The sequence below is a fragment of the Pseudonaja textilis genome, chromosome 2 (assembly GCF_049901715.1).
Source record: "Pseudonaja textilis isolate UNSWEBS1 chromosome 2, rPseTex1.2, whole genome shotgun sequence".
NCBI lineage: Eukaryota > Metazoa > Chordata > Lepidosauria > Squamata > Elapidae > Pseudonaja > Pseudonaja textilis.
In genome coordinates, this window is record NC_141991.1 from 204,898,332 (window position 1) to 204,908,304 (window position 9,973).

Consider the following 9,973-nt stretch of genomic DNA (forward strand, 5'->3'; position numbering starts at 1 on the left):
GCAAAATCAAATTAACGTACTTCTGAAGGTTACTTAGAATCTTATTTTTCACGGTTTCTATATTCTGTGTCAGGATATCTAGAAAGCTTAGTAATTTACAGTGAGCTCGTTGAAGTGAAATATCGTCTAAGGCAGATATCTTGGTAACTAATTAGGCATTTATGCTCTATCATTGGTTGACTATTTTATCTTCTTCAAATGTTTCCATTTCTGTGTGTTTTTCTGCTTTCTAAAAGGAGGGGGAGACCTCAATACCTTTCAAGTTCCTGATCTCTCTTTTTGTTGACAAGTAAAAATGATCTCCCAGAGATAAAGATATTCCCTAACAAGGCAAGTTCTCTGAGTATCCTAGAGCTGCATCTGAGATGTAGGATTTATTACAGATGAAGGTGAAGGTTGTGTCATATCTGCTTACACCAGACATACACAATTGAGAACTAGCTTCCTCACTTGACTACACTGAGCATTCTAATAATAGGAATAAAAATGGCCAAGACACGGTAGAGTTTTAACAATCCTATGCACTATAATGTGCTAAAATTTGCTGATAGTTCAGTCAACACTTCAATAACCTCTTGCTGATTTTCCTTGGTATAATAAAGACATTAGCAACTACACTTCTCGGTCCAGACTCCAGACTTTTCACTAACACATAAATGTATGTAGCATGCAGCCTCATGGTAATCCTTTGTAGTTCTCTTCATGCATTGACTGCCAAAATAATTTACCAATTCAAAGTTGTACATGAGATTAGAAAAAGAAACAGATATGTTGACAAGAGCATTAAATTACACCACACTCTTGGTAACTGTTCCCTACTGCCTCCAACACTGATGGCTCATCAACAGGATGAATTTATATCTACACCTGAAGATATTAGTTTGAAAAGGAAACTCTTTTCATGTGAAAATAGTGAACCTTTAATTTTTTCTGGCTTTCTGTGTAGCATGATAAATTTGAAGTTCTTCATGGGAATTTAAATATTTAGATTTCTAGTATTTGTGCTTATCTGACAGATTGTCTCTTCCTATGAAGAGATCTAAATGAATACCATGTGTGTGTGTATGTGTGTGTGTGTCAGAGGTGGTATTCAGCAGGTTTTGACCAGTTCTGGACAATCGGTAGCGGAAATTTTGAGTAGTTCGGAGAACCGGTGGTATCCTTCCCCCTGGAGTGGGGTAGGAATGGAGATTATATAGTATCCTCCTCCTGCCATGGCCATTAAGCCACACCCACCAAGCCATGCCATGCCCACAGAACTGGTAGTAAAAAAAAATTGAATCCCACCACTGGTGTGTGTGATTGGATGTGTATGCACATGTATATATTTTATGTACATTTATGTATATGACTATGTGCTTCAGTCATTTTATTTTATTTTTTAGCCCTGGATAAAAACATTAGCCCCTTTTTCACTGTAACTCAAACATGATGCTATAATAAGCAATTCTATACCCATTTATGCAATGCATATTGAAAATGACGGTTTAGGCTTCTGTTCTTTGCTTGAAATAAAGCAGAATTGTTCTCTCTTTACAACTATTTGTGGGATATTTGAGTTCTTATTTTTAGTTGCTCTCATTTTAAATACTCTCATTATTTCCATACCACACAAACAATATAAAATATTTTTACTGCAAATCTAGGCATATCTCGGAATTATTTCTAATGAACCAATGTGGGAACCAAATTATGGGGGTAAGGGCCAATTTTTTGGTTAAGAAATGCCTGAACAGAACAGCACACAGGGAAACAGAACTATCCTTTGCAGATATCAGAACGTAAAGCAACTTCAAGTCTCAACAAACAAATGCTCTGTCTCAAAAAATAAAATACAAACTGATGGACAAGACCTTGTAGATGACTCTCACCCTGTCAAGGATCTTGGAGTTCCTATCTCTGATGATCTAAGTGCTAGAGCCCACTGTAGCAACATTTCCAAAAAGGTATTAAGAGTTGTTAACCTAATCCTGTGAAGCTTTTTCTTGAGTAATATTGTACTACTAACTAGAGCATACAAAACATTTGCTAGACCAATTCTTGAATACAGCTCATCTGTCTGGAATCCACACTGCATATCAGACATTAATACAATCGAGAGAATCCAGAAATATTTCATGAGAAGAGTCCTCTGCTCCTCTACTTGCAACAGAATACCCTATGCCTCCAGACTTGAAATTTTAGGCTTAGATAATTTAGAACTATGTTGCCTTCTGTCTGACCTAAGCCAGGGGTGGGTTTCTACCGGTTCTGTTCACCTCTGTAGAACCAGTAGCTCTGAAGAGCAGCAGACATAGAACCGGTTCTATGTCTGCTGATGTTTTTGCCCACCGCCCACCCGGGCTCTTACCTGATCTTTACTTCCTGGTTTTTCAACTTCAGCTGCTGAACAAGGCACAGCTGCAGTTAAAAAAGCAGGAAATGAGGGTTTGTTTCAAAGGCTGCTTCTCTGCACGCAGCGTGCTGATGACGATTTACAGGCCCACACTCGCAGCTTGCAGGGAAGCACAACATAAGTCACCGAACTTCTTAAATCCCAAACCGGTAGTTAACCCTGTTATATCCCACCCCTGACCTAAGTGTAGTACATAAAATTATCCATTACAATGTCCTACCCATCAATGACTATTTCAGCTTCAACCTTAACAATACACAAGCACACAATAGTTATAAACTCTGGGTAAACCACACAAAACTTGATTGCAAGAAATACGACTTCAGCAACAGAGTGGTCAATGCCTGGAATACTCTACCTGACTCTGTAGTTTCTTCCACTAACCCCAAACACTTTAACCTCAGACTGTCTACTGTTGCCTCACCCCATTTGTAAGAGGTCTATAAGGGGAGTGCATAAGAGCACCAATGTGCCTACCATCCCTGGCTTAATGTTCCCTTTTATTTATATCTATTTCATGTGTTAATGATCATGTTTATACTTATATATATTATCAAATGTATGCGTGACAAAATAAATAAATAACTAAAGTGAAAACAGAGATTTAAGTGAACTGCAATTCTGCCAGCTGTGTCACAACTTTGTGGGCTGGGTTTACGCTGACTTTTATGTGGCCAACATATCAGATGCCCCTGCTTCAAACCTATCATGCAGATGGGAATTTTTCAGTTTTAATCTTATCTTGATCAAAATATATTCAAAATTTTACAGAGCATTTAACTCCTGACTTTAAAATATTGATAACCTGGAAAATTAATTGATCCTTTATGGCTTTCTATTAGTTTAACAACTAGAATTGTACTTTTTTAAACTTGTAACCTGATTACATTGTCTACAGTGAGACTAGTTTTTAAACAATGAGTAGAATGCTTGATACGTGTTTATAAATATGACAAAGAGCTGCTGAACTCTATAGGAGTTATCCATTTTCTCCAAATTATATGAATAGGACCAAAACATCCTGTATAATGATGTTTTTTTAAGTTAATCCATTGATAACTACTATTTTGTTTTATTTTTCACATATAAAAATAAAAGACGATTGTAGGGTCCTCTTCAGTATGCTAATGTAATCCATGTTGAATTTAGATCTTCAGGAAGTCAAAAGCCATAAATATGGGTCATATAGGCAGGCTACTTCTGAACATAGAATGCCCATTTAGACATCATGACTAATAACTGTTAATAAGTCTTATGGTGAGTGTAAAATACTTGGGTTTGGGAAGCAGTAGTTGCAGGGACTGATCAATTAGTGTTCTAGAACAGGGGTCTCCAACCTTGGCCCCTTTAAGCCTGGCGGACTTCAACTCCCAGAATTCCCCAGCCAGCAAAGCTGTTCTAAAATATTACCAAGGATATTCAGCCCTTGACTATTTAAAGAGTTTTTAAGAGGTAATTTGTCTTTAGAATTATACTCTGGGTAGTAAAGGGTAAATAGTCCACATGTACCTTCTTACTATGGCAGGATTAAATGGAGAATAATTCTAAATAGAAGATTTTAAACTAAAGGAAATTCTTCAAACTTTCCTCTTAAGTTTATGATCTAAGGTTGAGAAAGTAAGATTATGGGACTCTTGCAATACTCTTATGATACTCCTGAATTTTCAGGAGACCCTCCCTTAATAGCATACCCTATTTAAAAAGCAATGTTCTGAAAATGATAGTAGCTTTTATAACCCCGGTCAAGCTAGTGCAAACTGTTTAATACAATGAAGCCTCTGACTGGGAGAATCTCAACTGATCTAGCTTAGCAGTTCTGTTCTAGCTTAAGTGAAATACAGTAGGAAAACTTTCAGGAGAAGTCACAAAAGATGATGACCATGACTACACAATCAAAGTCTTGCATCTGTGATGCATGTAAAAAAAAGGGACAAGGTTTTGATCCTGTAGATCCCCCAGGAGAAAATCATGAATGTTCATTTGAATTCTCTTCCTCTAAATGTCTGAAGGATGATCAGATGATTACCTTCAAAGTTTCCAATAAGAAAGATGTTTGTAAGAAGATGTTTCATCAGAATTCCCGAATAGTGGTTTTACTTTGGAAGAGCAATTGTAAAACAGAGAAAGAAGTTCAGGAAGAGCAAAAGCTTTAAATGTCCTGATTTTTGCTGAACTACATTCCTTTCAGGAGGAATTTTATTTACATAAATTAATGATCTGGTGGCAAGCCAAAATTGGGCTATAATACTATCTTCATGATCTCCATTAGTATTACCATCTTGGTAAGCTTATTTTTATAGGAAACAACAGCTCTAGGCTTCAGACCATGCACGGAGATCATGTGGGTAGAAAATACAGAAAGCTTCACCTTCACTTACTCATATTTCATGTACTTTAAAAAAAATTAATCACTACATATTAAATGCATTAAACGCTATACTGACCTATTGAGAAGGATAATTCATAAGAATGTGTTCTAGAAATACAATACTATCCTAGACTGGGAAAATAATCTGGATGTTATTCCACAAGCATTAACTATTTGCTACAAGGAAAAGAGGGAACTGTATGTAACAAATACAAAACACTAGTAGTGATGGGGTGGGAAGGGGAAAGAAGCATTAAAACAAACTTGCCATGAAATTTGATCTTCTCTAAAAACAAGCTATACTATTTATGGGAAGCAGTAGTAACATAGTCTAATTCTCTCAAGCCTCAAGGGAAGCATTTAAGCCTTTTGAGGAATAATGGAAAGAGAAAAATGAAGCCAAGGGTTTATTTATCAGGAAAAGAATGCTGTGGAAACAAATTTAGCAATTTGGTTTAAGAAAAAACCTGTTGATTGCCAAGAGCTGACAGGTGTACACTTTCTTATTTTTCTGGATTACAGCCAATAAATAGTTTTAATATGCATGCAGTGCTTTACTATAAAGAAGAAAACAGCTGTCTCTCTGGCTCAGCATATAAGGAGACAAAAATATTAAGACAATCTGCATGTTATAGCAAAACTCTGAATAATTTTGCCATAAGTTATAGCCAAACAGAGCTAAATAATTCATGGATTCTGTGTTAAATATATTTTATATTATAATTCACATCAGGCACACCAAGACCAACATCTTCCTCAACTTTTTGCAAAATACTATCCTTCTAGTTATCTCTATATTTGCTTGAAGAAATTGAAGCAACAACTACATTTTCTGAAGCACAAGAATTTCCAAAAGGACTCAAACATTCAAGATGACTTTTGATCCCCCAGGACAGTCCAAGAATAAGTTCTATGTATGCTAAAGTATAAGACCCTTTGGTCAACTCTCTGGTGCTCATAAAATTGCTAATGCTAAATGTAATATAAAAAGTAGCTTCAAAACATGCTCTTAAAACATTTTGCTTTCTATTCATACTTTAGATTTAAGTCTCTAACTTTGGCTACTTCATAATTAATAACCATAAGACAATATTGGGTTAATAAGAAAATAGACTTCCTTCCTTCCTTCCTTCCTTCCTTCCTTACTTCCTTACTTCCTTCCTTCCTTCCTTACTTACTTATCTTTGTTATCAATCTGATAGGAACTACCCGGTTTAAATTTAAGGGAAAGTGAATGGAAAAAAACCTTCCCAATATCCAGACAAACATGTGGTATTCATTTGCAACCACATTCAACAATTGGACCTCCTAAATCCTTAAGTTTTCAGAATGCTGAGAGATGTTTGCCATTAATAAATCCTTTGAACACAAAACGTTTCTTCACTCTTCAGTTGCGAGTGTTTTTCTATGGTTCTTGGCAAAGGTTTCATTCTGAAGTCCAATTCCCCAGGGGAGATTTTTAAAAATCCCAATATACCAGATGTAATAGACTATAAAAATATTCAGCTGAGTTGTATTAAATTTCTTCTTTGGGTTGGAGTTTGCTACATTATTAAAAGCTCCTGATAACCAGCTGGCAGATTGCGTGCACACATAGCTTGTTCTCTTCCAAATATAATATCCCAAGTATTAAATGCCAGCTTACTAAATTTGAAAAATTAATTCTAGATATCAGTAAGTCAACTAAAAGGTTAATGTCTATGAAAGTATAGAGCCATTAGATGGATTAAAATCAGTTTCACAAAATGACCTAAAAATTCCATTGGTGGATTGGATTCCAAACCTATATTATCATTCTCTGATAAAATTAGAGGAAAATAATTGATAAGTGACACGTAACTATAGTCTTATATACATACAGTATTTATCTATCTGTGAGCCTGGTGTATTTGTGTGATAGCATACAGTGCTGAAGCACTTATTTTCATTGGACACCTATAAGGATTATAAATTATTTTTGAGATTAATATTTACAGAAATGATGAAATTGATAGTGAGAAAATTAAAAGAGACCTATGACTACCTTTGCTGGGAACATTCATTGAATATAATAACATTTATCTAATAAGTTCTATTTGGATAGCAGTATGATAGGGATCGCAGAGAAATTATTCCATTTGTTACACTTTACAATAGGATCATCTAAACCATATATCGTTGATTCATTGACTAATTGAAGTATTTTTTTAATATTTATCAACAATTAAAACAAAACTGTGACAAGAGAGAAAGATTCTCATTCATTTAGTCTTAAAGTTAGCAAGCAATGGTCTGGATAAAAAAATCTGAAATTATAAGCAAGTCTTTCAAACGTATGAAATTACAATTATGTATGAAGTTACAATGTTATGTATATATTCTGAAACAATATTATTCTATCTTAAATTAATAAAAAAGTATAGCTTCCAACATTTCTGATAGCTATATTTATCCTTCTCCTTCAACCACAGGGAACTGGACAAGGAACTCTGAGGGGCTATCCATGACACTGATAACAGATAATCAGAGTTGGAAGGGACCTTCTAGGTCATCTAATCCAACCCCCTGCCCAAGCAGGAGACTCTACATCATTTTTGACAGATGGGAGTTCAATCTCTTCTTGAAAGTCTCAAGTGATGGCACTCCCACAACTTCCGAGGGCAAGGTGTTCCATTGATTGATCCTTCTCATTCTCAGAAAGGTTCTCCTTATTTCCAGGTAAAATCTCTCCTTGTTCAGTTTCCATCCATTATTCCTTGTCTGGCCTACAGGCGCTTTAGAAAATAGCTTGACCCCTTCCTCTCTGTGGCAGCCCCTCAAATATTGGAATACTGCTCTTGCTGCAGCTTCTGCCTTTCTGCCTGATGCCTGGATCAGAGCTCCTGTGTCACTGATTGCATCCTGCAATCAATGACATCACTTGGAACATTCATGTACTATGGCAGTAGAGATTTGCATTGAAGGTATTAGAAATTATAGTTGTGATGCAAATAGTAGGTAGCTGAAGAAGGCAACAAAACAATTTTTACTTCCTGATCAGTTTTTAAATGTTTTCTTGAAAGCCCTTCACTATTCTTTCCTGAAAGTATTTAATAAACTACATAGTGATCACTTTCTCTCTTATATATTATACCAGCATAAGCAGAGAATGTACTGTAAGGTGAGGGTAGGAATTAACCATCTTCAAGTAACAAGTCAAATAATCACATCATCATTGTTTATATATGTATGAACTGAGTGAATAGCATTATGGTTTGCTGCACAGTCAGCCAAATGTTCAGACTGGATGTAGCATTTTTATCTACCTATTGAGACCTTCCCAAGGACTTGGGATAGACAGACATTGAAATTTGATGGTGTTAAAGCTATTGTTGTGGAATGGTAGCTGTTCAATTTAAATCTGTCCTTTGCAATTGACTGGTAGTGATTTTGTTGATGCAGATAGTGATACATGTAATAAAATCACAGGTAGCGATTTTGTCGATGCTCCAGTCATTTTGGAATTGTATTACTATTACTATTGGTACTACCTTTGTTTTCTAGTACAATAGTTATTCAATTTCTGTTTGCAGATCTTTGTTGTTGTTGTTGTTATTATTATTATTATTATTATTATTATTATTATTATTATTATTATTATTCCTTTTATTCATTAAACATGAAACTCAGTCAACTGAACATTTAAAAATGTATCACAAATATAATTAACTGGCGCTGATGGTTAATACAGGTTTTTGCCAACATCCTAGGTATCAACCAAGTATCTTCTTAAAATGTATGATGTTCCGACGCGCAGTTTTTTGCAATTCCACTGGTGTTATTTCAGGAAGCTTCAATTTCTTGATGTATTGTATAAAATTCTTGGACATGGTACCTAGTACCCTGATGACAAGGTATTACTGTTGCATGTTTCATCTATAATCACATAGTTTCAATGGTCAGGTCACGGTATTTCATTATTTTTTTCCAGTTCTTTTTCTTCGACTCTGGTGTCTCCTGGTACAGGATATATTATTATTATTATTATTATACACAAAAATGGCAGTATACACAGAAAACAAGATAACTATGCTGAGTTCCATATCACAAATTATTAGTCAAACACTTCCCAAGTGTTTAGGACTGCGTGATGTATCGGCAGATTATGTGAGCAGATCCCAGTAAGGTGGCCTTCTGCAGCTGATCAATGGTGATCTTGTCAGTGCCCATTGTTTTTAAGTGCTTGCCTAAGCCTTTAGGCACAGCACCCAGTGTGCCAAGTATCACTGGAACCACCTGCACTGGTTTATGCCAGAGTCTGTACAGTTCAATTCTCAAGTCCTGATATCTGGTCACTTTTTCAAGTTGTTTCTCATCAATTTGGCTGTCACCAGGTATGGCAATGTCGACGAACCACACTTTTTTCTTCTCCACAATTGTGATATCCGGGGTATTGTGTTCCAAAACTTTGTCAATCTGTATTTGGAAGTCCAACAGTAGTTTTGGATGCCCATTTTTGACTACTTTTTCAGGCTTATGATCCCACCAGTTCTTTGCTACAGGCAGATGGTAGTTGTGACACAAGTTCCAGTGGACCATCTGAGCGACTGTGCTGTGACATTGTTTGTAGTCACTCTGAATGATTGTCTCGCAACAGCTAAGTCTGTGATTGATGGTTTCGTCCGCTTCTTTGCAGTCTGCATTTGGGGTCATCAGTTGTTGTTGTTGTTGTTGTTGTTGTTATTGTTGTATTTGCTGCCATCTCACATTTTTGAGGCGACTCTGAGTGTTTTAAAACTAAAGTGCTACAAAACAAAATTTAAAATTTACCCTGTGGATATTAGATTGATGTAAAAATAATAATTCTAATGGTTCTTGTATCAGATAATGATGCAAAGAATTTGATTCACAATGACCCTCAATAAAACAATCATTTTCTTTTTGCAATTGAGTTATTTCTAAGTAGTTGCAGATGTTTGTTTGCAATACAAATTAAAATTCTATTAAAAGCATTATTTTCAATGCTTTAGTACAAGAAAGACAATCCACACATGGGACCAATTGCCTGTAAAATCAAGGGCCTGTTTGCCGTTTCAGAAAATGAGCATCTGACACAACCAACACTCAGATTTGTCAAACATAAGGGGATGGGAGGGGGAGAGGGGGGAGGGCACTGTAATCACAAAGCTCACATTGTTGCATTTTGAAAAGGCTGCTTATAACTCATCGTGCTAATAGGCTGTTAATTCCAA

General features: G+C 35.8%; 1 pseudogene; it reads right to left on the reverse strand.

The window, feature by feature from the left end:
* Positions 1-8,858: 8,858 nt before the first annotated feature.
* LOC148127337 (uncharacterized) lies at positions 8,859-9,483 on the reverse strand (annotated as a pseudogene).
* Between the last annotated feature and the right edge of the window lie 490 nt (positions 9,484-9,973).